Consider the following 13,398-nt stretch of genomic DNA (forward strand, 5'->3'; position numbering starts at 1 on the left):
ACATGGAAAGGAAATCAACTTTTATGGGAATTAAGAGGAAAGAAATGAAATAAGGCGTCCATACTGTAGCGAAAGTGCGGATGAGATTAGGCAGCTGTATTTCCCCATAGCCCTGTTCCTCCCCCCGCCTTCATCCAAGCAGATGAAAACAAACACTAACGATGGCGGCGCCGGCAGGCGATCGGCTGCTGGGCTTAAGGCAGGAGTGATCGCTTGAGCTGTGAGGACACTCTTGAAGAGCGCGAGTCAACGTGAGTGCGACAACTCGCGTAGTCCTGGGAGGAAACACCCGGGGCCAACGAGTCACGAGCCTCCTGAGGCGTGAGGTATCTGTCTGCGACCCCTGCTGTCACTGCAGCTCCGGAGCGCAGAGTCCTCAGCCAGGAGGCGCGGCTGGCCGGCCCCAGGCCCCGGCCTCCGTAATGAGAGCCCCGAGCCACTCTCTGTGTTGCAGCTTCGCAGGTACTCACTTTAGTGGGGATACCCCCGGATCATTCAGCGCCCCCGGGTGGGAGGCAATGGATCTGCGGCCTGCCGGGTACCTCCTTGTGAGGACTAAGCCGAGTAGCCGCAGTAGTCCCCAGAGCTTGCTTCGGGAAGGGTTGGTGTAGGCCCCATTGGCCCTCGATGGCCCCTAGTCTTAACGGAAATCCACAAAGCTTTCGTCTCTGCTTTCTCAGCTCTTTGGGTTATGTCGTAAGGCTTTTGGAGGTAATTTGTGGGACCATTACTCCGGGGTTGGTACCAATATGAGTGAGGTAGGTTTTCATTCAATCAAGATTTGTTGAAAAACAACAATAAAAAACAAAAACAAAAACAAACTTGCTGAGTGCCGAATATGTACTCCGCGTGTAGGTGAGGGTGACTGTTGACTAGTGAAAAAAGGGACCCAAGGTTCACGACTATCTTCTTACTGGCAGTGGAACGACCTGTGGAAACCGGCAATCCATTCTCATTTAATAAATCTCTGGGTAAGTGGCTAAGCACCTTTTTGGGTTCATCACTAACCCATCTCCGTTTTCACTTTACAAGTCAATTCTCAGTTTGCCTTGTCAATTGAGCGTAGCATTTCACTTTTAGTATTTTCCCTTTAGAAAGAGCGAGCTGGATCATACCTAGTTTAAAACTCATCTCCTAAGATGGTAGAATTTATTGAACACTTTCAGTAGATGTGCAATAATAAACAACAGATCCTTTCTTTACACTAAATTAATTTCTAGGTTTTCATGTGTTTTATGAATGTTAGTCCTTTTAATGTGTGGCTGTTGTGGCCCCAACTGAATTACAAATTTTGTTTTCAACTCCATTTTTCAGCTGAACAGACATAAATGCTTGTGAAATGGAATCCTAAGTTAATATTTTTAATGCACAGTGGATGATGAATAAGTGCTGAAGCATCAAATGTACTGATCCATATAACAACCTGAATGTAGTTAATTCATGCACTGTTTTCAAATTGTACCCTTTTGGGTATAAAGTTAAGACTATGGCAACTTTTGAGAGTCACATTTCATCGAAATTGCAAACCACTGGGTTTTCCGTTATTGTACTTAACACTTAAAAGTTCTTATCGTGCATTTGTATTTTTTCCCTTAAGAGTGGTAATTAAAATTGAATTTAAAAAATGAATCAAAAACTGCAGATCTTGAGCTACTAAACACTCCATATATTACATTTTTTTATTTAAGGACTAAGAATCAGCTGGACACAATGGAGTCCTACCATATATGCATAATGGAATTACACTGTATGGAGGTGGAGGCAAGAAATCTTTTCTGTTGTCTCTCCTGCCCCCATGCACCCTGATTTAGCTGTATTAGCTTATGACTTCCATGACTCAGAGCAGGGTGCCTATAGCCTAAATGCAAAAAGAAGACATTAACTTTTGAGCTTTCAAAGACCCAAGTCTTACTGTATGAGTGATTTTTTCCAAGATAATTTTGACTATTCAGAAAAAGTACCCCCTTGATAAGGGGCATTCCCAATATTCTGCATTTATATTTTGCTCAAGTGGGAGTGGAAGGTTTGTTTTGGAATCTTTATCTGGAGAGAAGTTATTTAATCTTAGCAATACCTAAAAACACCAGAAATTTCATTTTTTTAAGATTTATTTATTTATTTATTTGAGAGAGAGAGAGCGCGCGCGCGCAAGCATGCTCGCAGTGGGGAGGAGCAGAGGGGAAGAGTCCCAAGCCGACTGGGCAGTGAGCACTGGGCGACTTGGGGCTTGATCTCATAACCCTGAGATCAGACCTGAGCAGAAACCAAGGGTCCTGTACTTAACCGACTACACCATCCAGGTACCTCTGAAACTTAAGTTTTCAATATTTCTTTTCCTTTTAAAGTATTCTTAACTTTATTATGGAAGAGATGAATAATTATATTCATAACATTCGTTGGAGTGCTGCTTAGATTAGAAAATCAAGAGTATACCTAAAAAAATTCCTCATTATGACCCTTTATTATTCAACTTAGTTCTCCTTTTATTTCTTATTTTTTAATGGCTTGTATGTTGACTTGAGAGTCTTCAAATACATGTACTTTACTAAGAGTTAATCTTTTTCCCTAAAACTTAATTCTTGAGCAAAGTTTACTTAGATTTTATATGTGGATGATTTGGAAGTAATTTCCAATTTGGGGTGTTGAGCTGAGTAAGGCACCGTATTTTCATGCGTGGGTTTAATAGAGGAGAGGGTGCATGGGTTGCTGGTCCTTGCCTCCTCTCCGTCAAGTTGTGGAAACCAATAAAAACTGTTAAGTAGTCCCTGATAGGGTAAGGGCGTACAGCCAGGAAGAATGCAGAGAAGATTGTCTAGGCCTCTCTGCCCAAGGACTGTCAACATACTTTTCTTACAGTTTGGGTTTTAAATCTTAAAAGGATTTAAATCCTTACAGGAATGTAAAATTAGTTTTAAATCTTTTAAATAGGTTTTTAAATCCTTAAAGGTATTTGAAATTAATTTAAAATAGTTGTTTTTAACTGTAAGCTGTGGGGCAGTTTATTAGAGAAATCCTCTAAATGCCAGTGTAGGTGGCACAGAAAATTTGTTTTGCCCTCGTGGTGTTCCCCATTTGTCCTTGGTTACAAGAGAAGGGCACCACTATTTCGAAAAACAACTCAGTTAACATGCACAGTTGACTGTCAGTCGGTAGTATCTTCTTAATAAGATAAAGGTAAATAAAGAATTTATAAAAGTGCTAACTTAATACTGTTATTTTGGAAAATGCTGCTTTCACTTTAGACTTTTGATTCATACAAATGTGAAGGAAATATGAGTTAAAAATCCTTTTATATTCTCTCCAGTCTTAAGGTTTGTTTGTTCCCCGCCCCCTCCAATTCCTTCTGGATTGACCACAACTATTAAATCATTAGGAGAGAGATTATACTGAGAAATACTTACTGAGATTTAGATGTCCTCTTTTAAATATAAGTTTAATGGTGTTTTTACTCCTGAATCTATTTCTGTTGGAATTTTCAAGAGACCAGATAAATATTTGGCCTTATTTATCCTTTGGAATAAGTAGTTAATTAAGTGTGGCTTTATCTTTATTCCCACCTCCCATTTTCTTTCAGTTTATTTTATTCTGGTTTCTTAAATTGAATACTTGAGTTTTTAAATTTTTAAAAAATATATAAAGTCATTTAAGGCTATACATTGTCTTCTGAATGCTCCTTTTGCTGTATCTCATTTTTTTGTTGTCAGATATTCTGCGTTTTGTTAATTTCTAGATAATTCTAACTTTGGTTTTTATTTCAGTGTTTATTTTAAAAGGTTCTTAATTTATACATGGTTAACTTTTTGTTGTATATTTCTAGTTTATTGGATTATGGGCAAAAGCATCTTGGAAATTTTTTTTAACAGTCAAGAGCATAATTAATTTATTACATTCCTTGAACCTGATAGAAGAATGTGAAAGGTCAAGTTAGATAACAAGACCTTTATTGAGGGTCTCATATATAGCAAGTACTCTTTACAGGAACTATCTCATTTAATCCTCACCACAACCCTATGAGGTAGGTATTACTTACCAACATTTTATAAGAAAGGAATCTGAGGTATAGAAAGATTGGCTTGCCCTGTATACCATTATATATAGAGAGACTTGGTTTTTTTTATTCAGCTCCTCTGTATTTTTGTTTACATCTACTTGAGCTGTCAAAGAAGTATGTTGAATCTTCAGGTATAGTTTTGGTTTGATCAAGGTCTTCTAGTATCTCTAGGAATTTTTGCTTTATGTATTTTATTGCTATATTACTTATGTATAAAGGTTATGGCTATTATATTTTCTGAGAGCATTTTGTCATTACTCAATATCCCCTTTAATCTCATTTCATCACTTTTGGCCTAGAATCCTGCTATAAATATTGTTACTTCTGCTTTCTTTTTCTTTTCTTTCTTTCTTCTTCCTCTTTTTTTTTTTTTTTTAAAGCTGAGTATACCTATGTTTATTTCTTTATTTTCAAACTTTCTTTGTGACTCTTTAGGTAGGAAGACTGTTTCAGTTGTTTAAACCTTTCTGTTCTGTTACTCATTTGTCTACAAAGAACTTTCTCAATGGAAAAGAGGATCTCTACAATTTAATAATGACTCTAATGTCTAGAAAGTAGGGAAATTACTGTTTTGTTCTGTTTGTACTCAAACTTGTACTTAACTCTTTTTTCTTAAATGTTCCTGATTTGCCCTATTGAGCTTTTCGTTCTGCATCTAAAACATTAAAGAACTCTATGTTAAAAACTGGAAAACGGGCACCTGGGTGGCTCATTCGGTTAAGTGTCTGCCTTCGGCTCAGGTCATGATCCCAGGGTCCTGGGATTGACCCTCATGTCAGGCTCCTTACTCGGTGGAGAGTCTGCTTCTCCCTCTCCCTCTGCCCCCGCCTAATTGTGTGCACACACACACTCTCTCTCTCTTGCTCTATCTCTAATAAAATCTTTCAAAAGAGAAAGAAAGAAACAAACAAACCAACCAACCAACCAACCCTGGAAAACAGAGATTATTTTTTTAGTAAACTTTAGTTAACTTTTCCCAGTTTTTTTTTTTTTAATAGACTCCATGCCCACTGTGGAGCCCAATAAGGGGCTTGAACTCACAACCCTGAGATCAAGACCTGAGCCGAAATCAAGAGTCAGACACTTAACTGACTGAGCCACCCAAGCACCCCTAACTTTTCCCAGTTTCAAGGACCAGAGATATTATCTAGAGTCATTTTTATATAGTCCTGCCAAATTGTTCAGTCGTTTCTTTGAAATTTTGCCTTTTTTTTCTTTGTTGTCTGTGTCACCTTAAATCTAGTGTATCACCGACCCCCATTCTGGACTGCTGAAGTAACTTCCTAGCTGGTCTCTCTGCTTCTTGTCCCTTTACTTTATCCTCCCTTCTCTGTATTCAAATTAATGTCCCTAAATCTTATCTAAAGAAGAATCTGCATTGACTCCCTACTAATCTTTTAGAGCCTCTTTTGCTCACTTCCATGACTCCCTAGTAATCTGGCAAGACCATACTTACCCACTTTATTTTTCTTTACCCCTTTACATGAAAATTCTCAGCTATGTATTTCGTAATTTTGCTTCTCCCCTATTCTTTCTCCTCTCCCTCTGAGACTCCACTTACACATATGTTAGACCTTTCCCTGTGTCCGTGTGTCTCAGGTAACCACATATCTCATTTTGTACCTGTTGTCGTGGTATGATTAAATACCTTAAATCATCCCTTTCACTCTCAAAAGTATCCAAGAGTATTGGTCACTTTGTATCTTTCATACACTTTTCTTTATTTTCCATTCTTTTGCCTTTCTGTACTTCATTCCTGATACTTTCTTTTGGCCTGTATTCATGTTCACTATTTCTATCTCCTGCTGGTCTAATCTGCTGTTAGACTCAACCATTGAGTTCTTAATTTAGCGTTTTGTTTTTTAGTTGTAGAATTTCTACTAGGTTCTTTTTACAGTGTTTAGTTCTCTGTGAAAATCCTCAATTTTGTGCTTTATTTAATTGAACATATTAAGCATAATAACTTTTAAGAATGTGTCTAATTATTAATATACTTCTAAAGTCTGTTGTATCTTAAATTTGGGTCATTTGGGTTTATCTCCATGAATGCCTTTATTTTAATATATGCCAGATATTGTATATGAAAAATTGTAGAGATAATTTGGAGCCTAGGGTGACATTATTTTATTCCAGAGAGAAATTACACGTGTTTCTGGCAAAGGCTAAGGACAGACCTTATCCCACATTGTTGAAGATGAGTGATATTTAAAATTTTTCATAATAAAAACTTTAAAAAAGTTATCTTGAAATTGTACAAATTACAACTACATTTAATTGTTTTCTGAGAGAAAAAATAGCCACTGGTTTTGTAAATTAAAAAAAAATTAATACAGCAATAGCATATTTATCTGGGTTATATATTATGGATAAAAATAGAAAGGAAGAACAGAGATGGACTGTGAAGAACAAGGAAATGCTTGGAGAAAAGGAACAGAAGAAAGACCTATATGTAATATCTATCATCTCTACCCCTTTTGTCCTCATTTTCTGTGCTAATCTTAAAATTCAACCCATTACCTAATGTAAAATGGTATGGCTGCTTTGGAAGACAGTTTGGCAGCTTCTCAAAAAGTTAAATGTTGAATTACCATATGACCCAGTAATTCCCTTTGTAAGTATATATAAAGAATTGAGAACATATGTTAACACAAAAACTTGTACACGAATGTTCTTAGCAGTATTATTTATAATAGCCAAAAAGTGGAGACAGCTCAAATGTTCATCAGCTGATGAATCAGTAAACAAAATTTGGTGTAGGCATACAGTGGAATATTATTTAGCCATAAAAAGGAATGAAGTACTGAGACCTTCTACAACATAGATTGAACCTTGAAAACCTTATGCTTAGTGAAAGAAACAAACCACAAAAAGATTACATAATTTCCTTTATATGAAATGTCCAGAATAAGCAAGTCCGTAGCTACAAAGCATATTAGTGGTGGCCAGGTACTGGAAGGAAAGAGTGACTGATAACAGATGTGGGATTCCACTTTAGTGTAATGAAAATGTGATCGTTGTGCATCTTTGTGAATATACTAAAAAGCAAAAATCTGTATACTTTAAAATGGCAAATTTATGATATGTGAATTATATCTCAGTTTTTTTAAAAAAAGCTATATAAAATGATTTTTAAAAAAATCCTAAATCACCCGTGCCTCCCCAGTTCAAAAGCTCTAGGTCTTTGTCCCCTTCCTTCTAAGCTACTCTCCATTCCCAATACTGTGCACTCTGTAGTTTTCAAAACTACCTTTCCTTGCTACCTTTTACTCAGATCTTTACAACTGTGATTCTGTCGTGCTGACTCCTGATGATTTGGGCCTTCGCATTCTGCAGCTGCCATAAACTTTCTCTTTCATATGTTTGCCATGTTCACAAATAAGCATATTTTCTTTCAACTTGCCCATTCTTATCTCAGATGTGTAGTCTCTCATATTGTCTTGTTCTTTTGCATTTTTGATGTTTTATTTTTTTTTTTTAAGATTTTATTTATTTATTTGACAGAGATAGAGACAGCCAGCGAGAGAGGGAACACAAGCAGGGGGAGTGGGAGTGGGAGAGGAAGAAGCAGGCTCACAACGGAGGAGCCCGATGTGGGGCTCGATCCCATAACGCCGGGATCACGCCCTGAGCCGAAGGCAGACGCCCAACCGCTGTGCCACCCAGGCGCCCCTGATGTTTTATTTCTATGTGCAGTCTCTAAGTTTTTATTTTTTAATTATTTTTTTAAGTTTGGTTAATTTTTTTAGTAATCTCTACCCCTAACATGGAGTTTGAACTCACAACCTTGAGATCAAGAGTTGCATGCTCTTCTGACTGAGCCAGCCAGGTGCCTCCAGTTTGTAAAATTTTAAATTATGAATTCATCTAGCTAAAAGTTGGAAGGAAATGTTGTGAGTGTGGTCTGGCAGCAGGCTCTTGAAAATCCAAGGTTGTTGAAAGCTTTTCCCAGGGCTCTTTCAGGCTTGCTTCTGCCTGTTTCTAGGGGTTACAGTTGTTCTGGGACCAGTTTTTAGATTAATTTCTTGGCTTTTTATTTCCTTATCTTGCATGTAGGTAATGTAACTTTGGGTCTTATGTCTAGGTACTTTACTGACAATACTTTTGAAGTTTTGAGAGTGATTTTCCCACCTCCCAACCTTGCCATGATAGGATGACAAACCTCTTTATTACTTTTCTAGGATTCTTCTCGCCTCTGTGATCAAGGAGCACTTAGTTCTACGGTTTTGTGCAGAGCGCTGGGTTTCTACCTGCCTGTAAGATTGAGGTACTATATTCCCACCCCCATGCTTGTTCTCATATTCATTAGGAGAACCTGACCTTGGGGCGCTTGGCTGGCTCAGTCAGTAGAGCGTGTGACTCTCAATGTCAGGGTTGTGAGGTCAAGCCCAACATTGGGTATGGAGCCTACTTTAAAACAAAAAACAAACAAACAAACAAAAACCAAAAGAACCACCTGACATTGCTTCCCATAGGCCTCAGCTCCCTGGCATCAGTTTTTCTCTTACATCTATGGCATTGACTTACCTGTTCTGGAGCCTGGGATTTCTTGACATTTCTTGTTCAGTTGTATGTCAAAACCTTTTATTGTCATAATTTTTCTGCATTTTTATGTGCTTGTAGCAGGAGGGTAGACTAACAACATCAGTTCAGTCCACCTTGTTGGATGTCCCCCCCAGAGATTTTATACTCCTGTGTATCATGACACAGTGCATTGAAGTCTTTGCCTACTTTAAGGCATGGATTTTCTGTGACGGAATTTGGAAGCACAGCCAGAGCAGTCATTCAGATGTTTGAAAAACTATATTTGAAATAGGTCTACAAGGAGATAGACCTAATTTTAGAAAATTTTATGCTGGATGAAAGTTAGTTTTCTACCCTATTATAGACCATTTGATGAGAATTGATTTTGTTTGTTTATTTAGAATTTTTTTTTGAAAACCATGAGATCTACAGAAAAATTGTAAGACTTTTACAAGTGTACTCTCGTATACTCTTCACTTAGATTCATACATTGTTCATGCTTTGCCACATTGCTTTACTTATCATACAGTATATGTCTCTGTGTCATACACTATATAATGTAATAATTATTTCTCCCCCCCTTTTTTTTTGCTGCACCCTTGATAAAAGTTACTTATATTTCTTAAGAATAAGACCATTGACCAAAGTGTAATTGTATCAAATTCAGGAAATTTAACATTGGTATACAGTTACTAGTCTACCTAGTATATAGTCAGTACCAAATGTTACCAAGTATACATTCAGTATCAAATGTTACCAGTTGTTTCAATACTGTTCTTTATAGCAACTTCTTTTTTAACATTTTATTTATTCATTTATTTATTTTAGATTGTATTTTTAAATAATCTTAACCCAATGTAGGGCTTGAACTAAAAACCCTGAGATCAAGAGTTGCATGCTCTACCGACTTAGATTGTATTTTTAAATAATCTTAACCCAATGTAGGGCTTGAACTAAAAACCCTGAGATCAAGAGTTGCATGCTCTACCGACTGAAGATAGGCTTCCCTATAAAACTTTTTTAGAAGTCCATGATTAGGGTACCTAGGTGGCTCAGTCAATTAAGCAGCCCACTCTTGACTTCAGCTCAGGTCATGATCTTAGGGTCTTGAGATCAAGGCCTGCATCAGGCTTCATGCTCAGTGCAGAGTCTGCTTGAGATTCTCTCTCCCTCTGCCCCTCCTCCCACATGTGCAGGCTTGTGCTTGCTTGCTCTCTCTCAAATAAATAAATAAAATCTTTAAAAGTCCATGATCAAGCATTGCATTTAGTTTTTATACCTCTTTAATTGCTTTTATTCTAAAACAGTTTTTCAGCTTTTTTTTTTTTTGGTGGTCTTTCATAAGATTGACATTGAAGACTACAAGCCAATTATTTTGTAAAATGTTGTTTTAGTTTAAGCTCATCTAATTGCTTCTTCATGGTTAGATTCAGTTATGCAGTTTTAGCAGGAAAGCTACATAAGTGATGGGTCCTTCTTACTACATCACATCAAGAGGAATGTAATGTCAGTTTTTCAGTTGTTGTTATGTTTCTTTCATTACTTTCTTAAGATTGTATGTACCGGACTTCTCTGTAAGTAATAAGTAATCTGTGGGAAGATTGTGTAAATATCCCATTTGCCATCAAACTGTCACCCACTGGTTCTCATCTACTGGTGAATCCCCCTCTGTGGTGATTTTCTTGAGTCAGTTATTCCATAGTAGTTGCAAAATGGTCATTTTTTATAACTTTTTTATTCCATATACACTTAATACTTAACAATCTGTTGTAAAGAAATATTAATCTTCCCCCATTTATTGTACATCTGCCGCTGAAACCAGTGTTGGGGAAAATGTGAAAATCCTTGCTATAGAAAAAATGACTGGCAAGAAAAGATTGTCTCTGCTCTTCCATTGTTAGCTGGAAAAGTAAATATAAAATTGTGAGTTTTAATTTCAGTGCTCCCCAGACCTCATATTCTTGCATGATAAACATGAATTTAAAAGTGCTTTATGGAGGGGCACTTGGATGGCTCAGTCGGTTAAGCATCTGATTCTTGATTTCTGCTCAGGTCATGAACTCAAGGTCCTGAGACTGATGAGCCCCACCTCGCTCTGTACTGGGTGTGGAGCCTGCTTAAGATTCTCTCTTCCTCTCCCTCTCCCCCATCCCCTCCCCCCCTTTCTCTCTCTCTCTCTCTCTCTCTTTCTCTCTCTCTGGCGGAAGTGTACTTTGTCTCTCAAAAAAATCTAAAAGTGGTTTAAGGGTACTGCATTAAATTCTTATCAATCTTGAAAATAACATTTGTGCTGAGCATCTGTCAGTAATTTTTTTAATTGTAGGCAAAATATCCTATAAAATCCTTAATAATTTTTGAGGTTACTATTTTGTAGTTTGCAGGAATAGAAATAAGCATTACATAAGTATGAAAGCAATATTGTTAATATGCCAGGAGTTGTTACTCAGAACAACTGAATTTGGTTAATAAATATCCTTAAAATACCATGGAAGTGTTGACTTTTCAATATTAGATTAGTTCCATATATAAATTGCTTTTCAAAAAACCTGAAGTTGTCAAGAGAATTGGAGGACAAGCCACAGACTGGAAGAAAATATTTACAAAAGACACACATCTGATGAAAGACTGACCCAAAATATACAAAAATCTCTTAAAACTCAACAATTAAAAAAAACACGCAACCCCATTAAAAAAGTGGACCAAAGACCTTAACAGACACCTCACCAAAGATATAAAGATGGCAAAGAATCATATGAAAAGATACTTAGCATCATATGTCATCAGTGAAATGGCTATACATACAAGGTTATTATAGTATTATTGACAGTATTTCCTATGCTGTACTTTTCATCGCTGTGACTTATTTATATTATAGCTGGAAGTCTGTACCTCTTAATCCACTTCACTTATCTCACCCATCCCCCTACTCAAAACTAAACATACTCTTACCATATGATCCAGCAGTCACACTCCTTGGTATATACTAAAGGAATTGAAAACTTGTTCCCAGCAGAACGAGGGTTCTTGGAGCCTTCTTTGGGGGAAATTCAGTGTCTTCAGAGGGCAAAATCTTTACTGACACTTGAGGTTTTTTTTCAATTGAAAAAGTTTGGGGAGGGGGAGCAGCTTGTTCCCAATGACCCTCTGAGCCCCACTGGTTTATCAGCCTTACTCATATACCCTGAGTTTCTACTCTCTTTTTGGTGCCTCATGGTCAAGTGTGAATGGGACAGCCAAAGGGTCACCAGTCATTTGCTGAAAGCCTCCAACATAGCTGCCAGTGTTTTTCAAGCCAAGTGAAGAACAGGACTCCAGAGATGGGAGTGGGAGTGTGTACTGTATGGATGGAGATTTCTATGATTTTTGTCCTGCATAACCAACCACCCCGACCTGCACATACACAGACAGGCTAAAGAGTGTTTGTGAGACTTGCGCTGGATAAGTGACCTTGGGAGCCTGATTAGTTGACATTAGCTGGCCTCCAGGTCAGAACTGGCCCTTCTGGTCTGGACGCTAAGAGCTGTAAATTTTGCCTTACATCTCCTCCTGCTCCAGGTTGGGCTGGCCCCCCAGAATGGAATTGGGAGGGGAGGCAAGCACATATGGCCCAGGCTCCTTGAAGATGTTAAGACATGATAACATAGGAATTCTGCTCGCTCCAAACTGCACGTAGGTGAACAAGTGTTTAGCTTCAGATCCTGTCATTTGCCCTATAAATACAGTCCTTATGGGGATTTTCACTTGGAAGTCTCACCTGAGGGGAGGACACTCCACCCGTGTCTCTGTCGGGACTCCAGCCTGGCTGTCTCCGCGGAGGTTCAGCTAATGAGGTTGGATGTTGTAAGTACCGATTTGCTACAACTCTGTCTTATTCTCCTTTACTGCTTACTATTGCCCTCACCTATGCAAATTTCCCTTTTCTTCTTCCTGTTTCCATTAGATTTTTTAAAAGATTTTATTTATTTGAGAGAGAGAGCACGAGTGGGAGGCAGAGGGAGATGGAAAAGCAGACTCCCTGCTGAGTGGAGAGCCCAACATGAGGTTTGATCCCAGGACCCTGAGATCATGACCTGAGCCGAAGGCAGATGCTCAACTGACTGAAATGCCCAGGCGCCCCTCTATTAGATTTTGATGATATCAATAAAGTGGTTTTTTCCCCCTTCAAAACTGGGAGTATGGCTGCTGTGAATCTTTTCTTCAGAACGGAGTGCCTCATATAGACCTGATCATTAAAGTCTAGCATGTTTTTTGATTGTTTCCAACAAGTTGAACGTTAGGGAGGAAGAGCGGTTTTGCCCTGAATGGGGTTATGAAAGGGGTGTAGGACCCAGAGTAGGTTCTGACTGCTTCTTCTATGGATTTTTAATAAAATAATCTTCCTGTTTCATTCCCATCTGCCATTCTGCTTTTAGGAGATAGATCTGGTAACTCTCATTCCTTAGCCTGTCTTGGGTTCTTAGGTTCAAATGAGCTTGCTTTGTTTAGGGTTTTCTCCCATGGCTGGCTGGGATATCAGCTCTGCTCTGCTCAATTATCTGTTCCTTCTGTTTTCTGTTTTCCCAGAACTGTGATGCCGTTATCTCCATGCCCATTCTTTTGGTCCCTGTATGCTTTTTAAGCCCTTCCCCCATTCCCTGCCCCCCCCTTTGGTTTTAATGATGTTTTAGGAGTGAGCAGAAATAAACATAAGCATGGAAACCTTTATATGTTTTAACCAGTCTGTTCACTTTTCCCCCCAATATTTTGTTGATATCTTTCATTTGTTATCTCCTTTTCTGCCTTTTCTTTTCTTTTCTTTTCTTTTCTTTTCTTTTCTTTTCTTTTCT

At 38.1% G+C, this 13,398-nt stretch overlaps 1 protein-coding gene across 12 annotated transcripts in view; it reads left to right on the forward strand.

Annotated features, from left to right (window-relative positions):
• The first annotated feature begins 112 nt into the window (after positions 1 to 112).
• The window catches only part of ATG13 (autophagy related 13), a 52,470-nt gene continuing 39,184 nt past the window's right edge, over positions 113 to 13,398 (forward strand). For 3 of the 12 annotated variants that reach the window (XM_040639042.1, XM_008701020.2, XM_040639044.1), the window contains exons 1-3: positions 113 to 462; positions 921 to 971; positions 8,230 to 8,315. The gene's annotated coding sequence lies outside the window, so the exon portion shown is untranslated. Of the gene's footprint in view, positions 463 to 855; positions 972 to 8,229; positions 8,316 to 13,398 lie in introns of all 12 variants that reach the window. The other 9 variants (XM_040639043.1, XM_008701021.2, XM_008701019.2 and 6 more) reach the window with 8 other exon arrangements.

Source organism: Ursus maritimus, unplaced genomic scaffold, assembly GCF_017311325.1.
Source record: "Ursus maritimus isolate PB19 unplaced genomic scaffold, ASM1731132v1 scaffold_23, whole genome shotgun sequence".
NCBI classification, from domain to species: domain Eukaryota; kingdom Metazoa; phylum Chordata; class Mammalia; order Carnivora; family Ursidae; genus Ursus; species Ursus maritimus.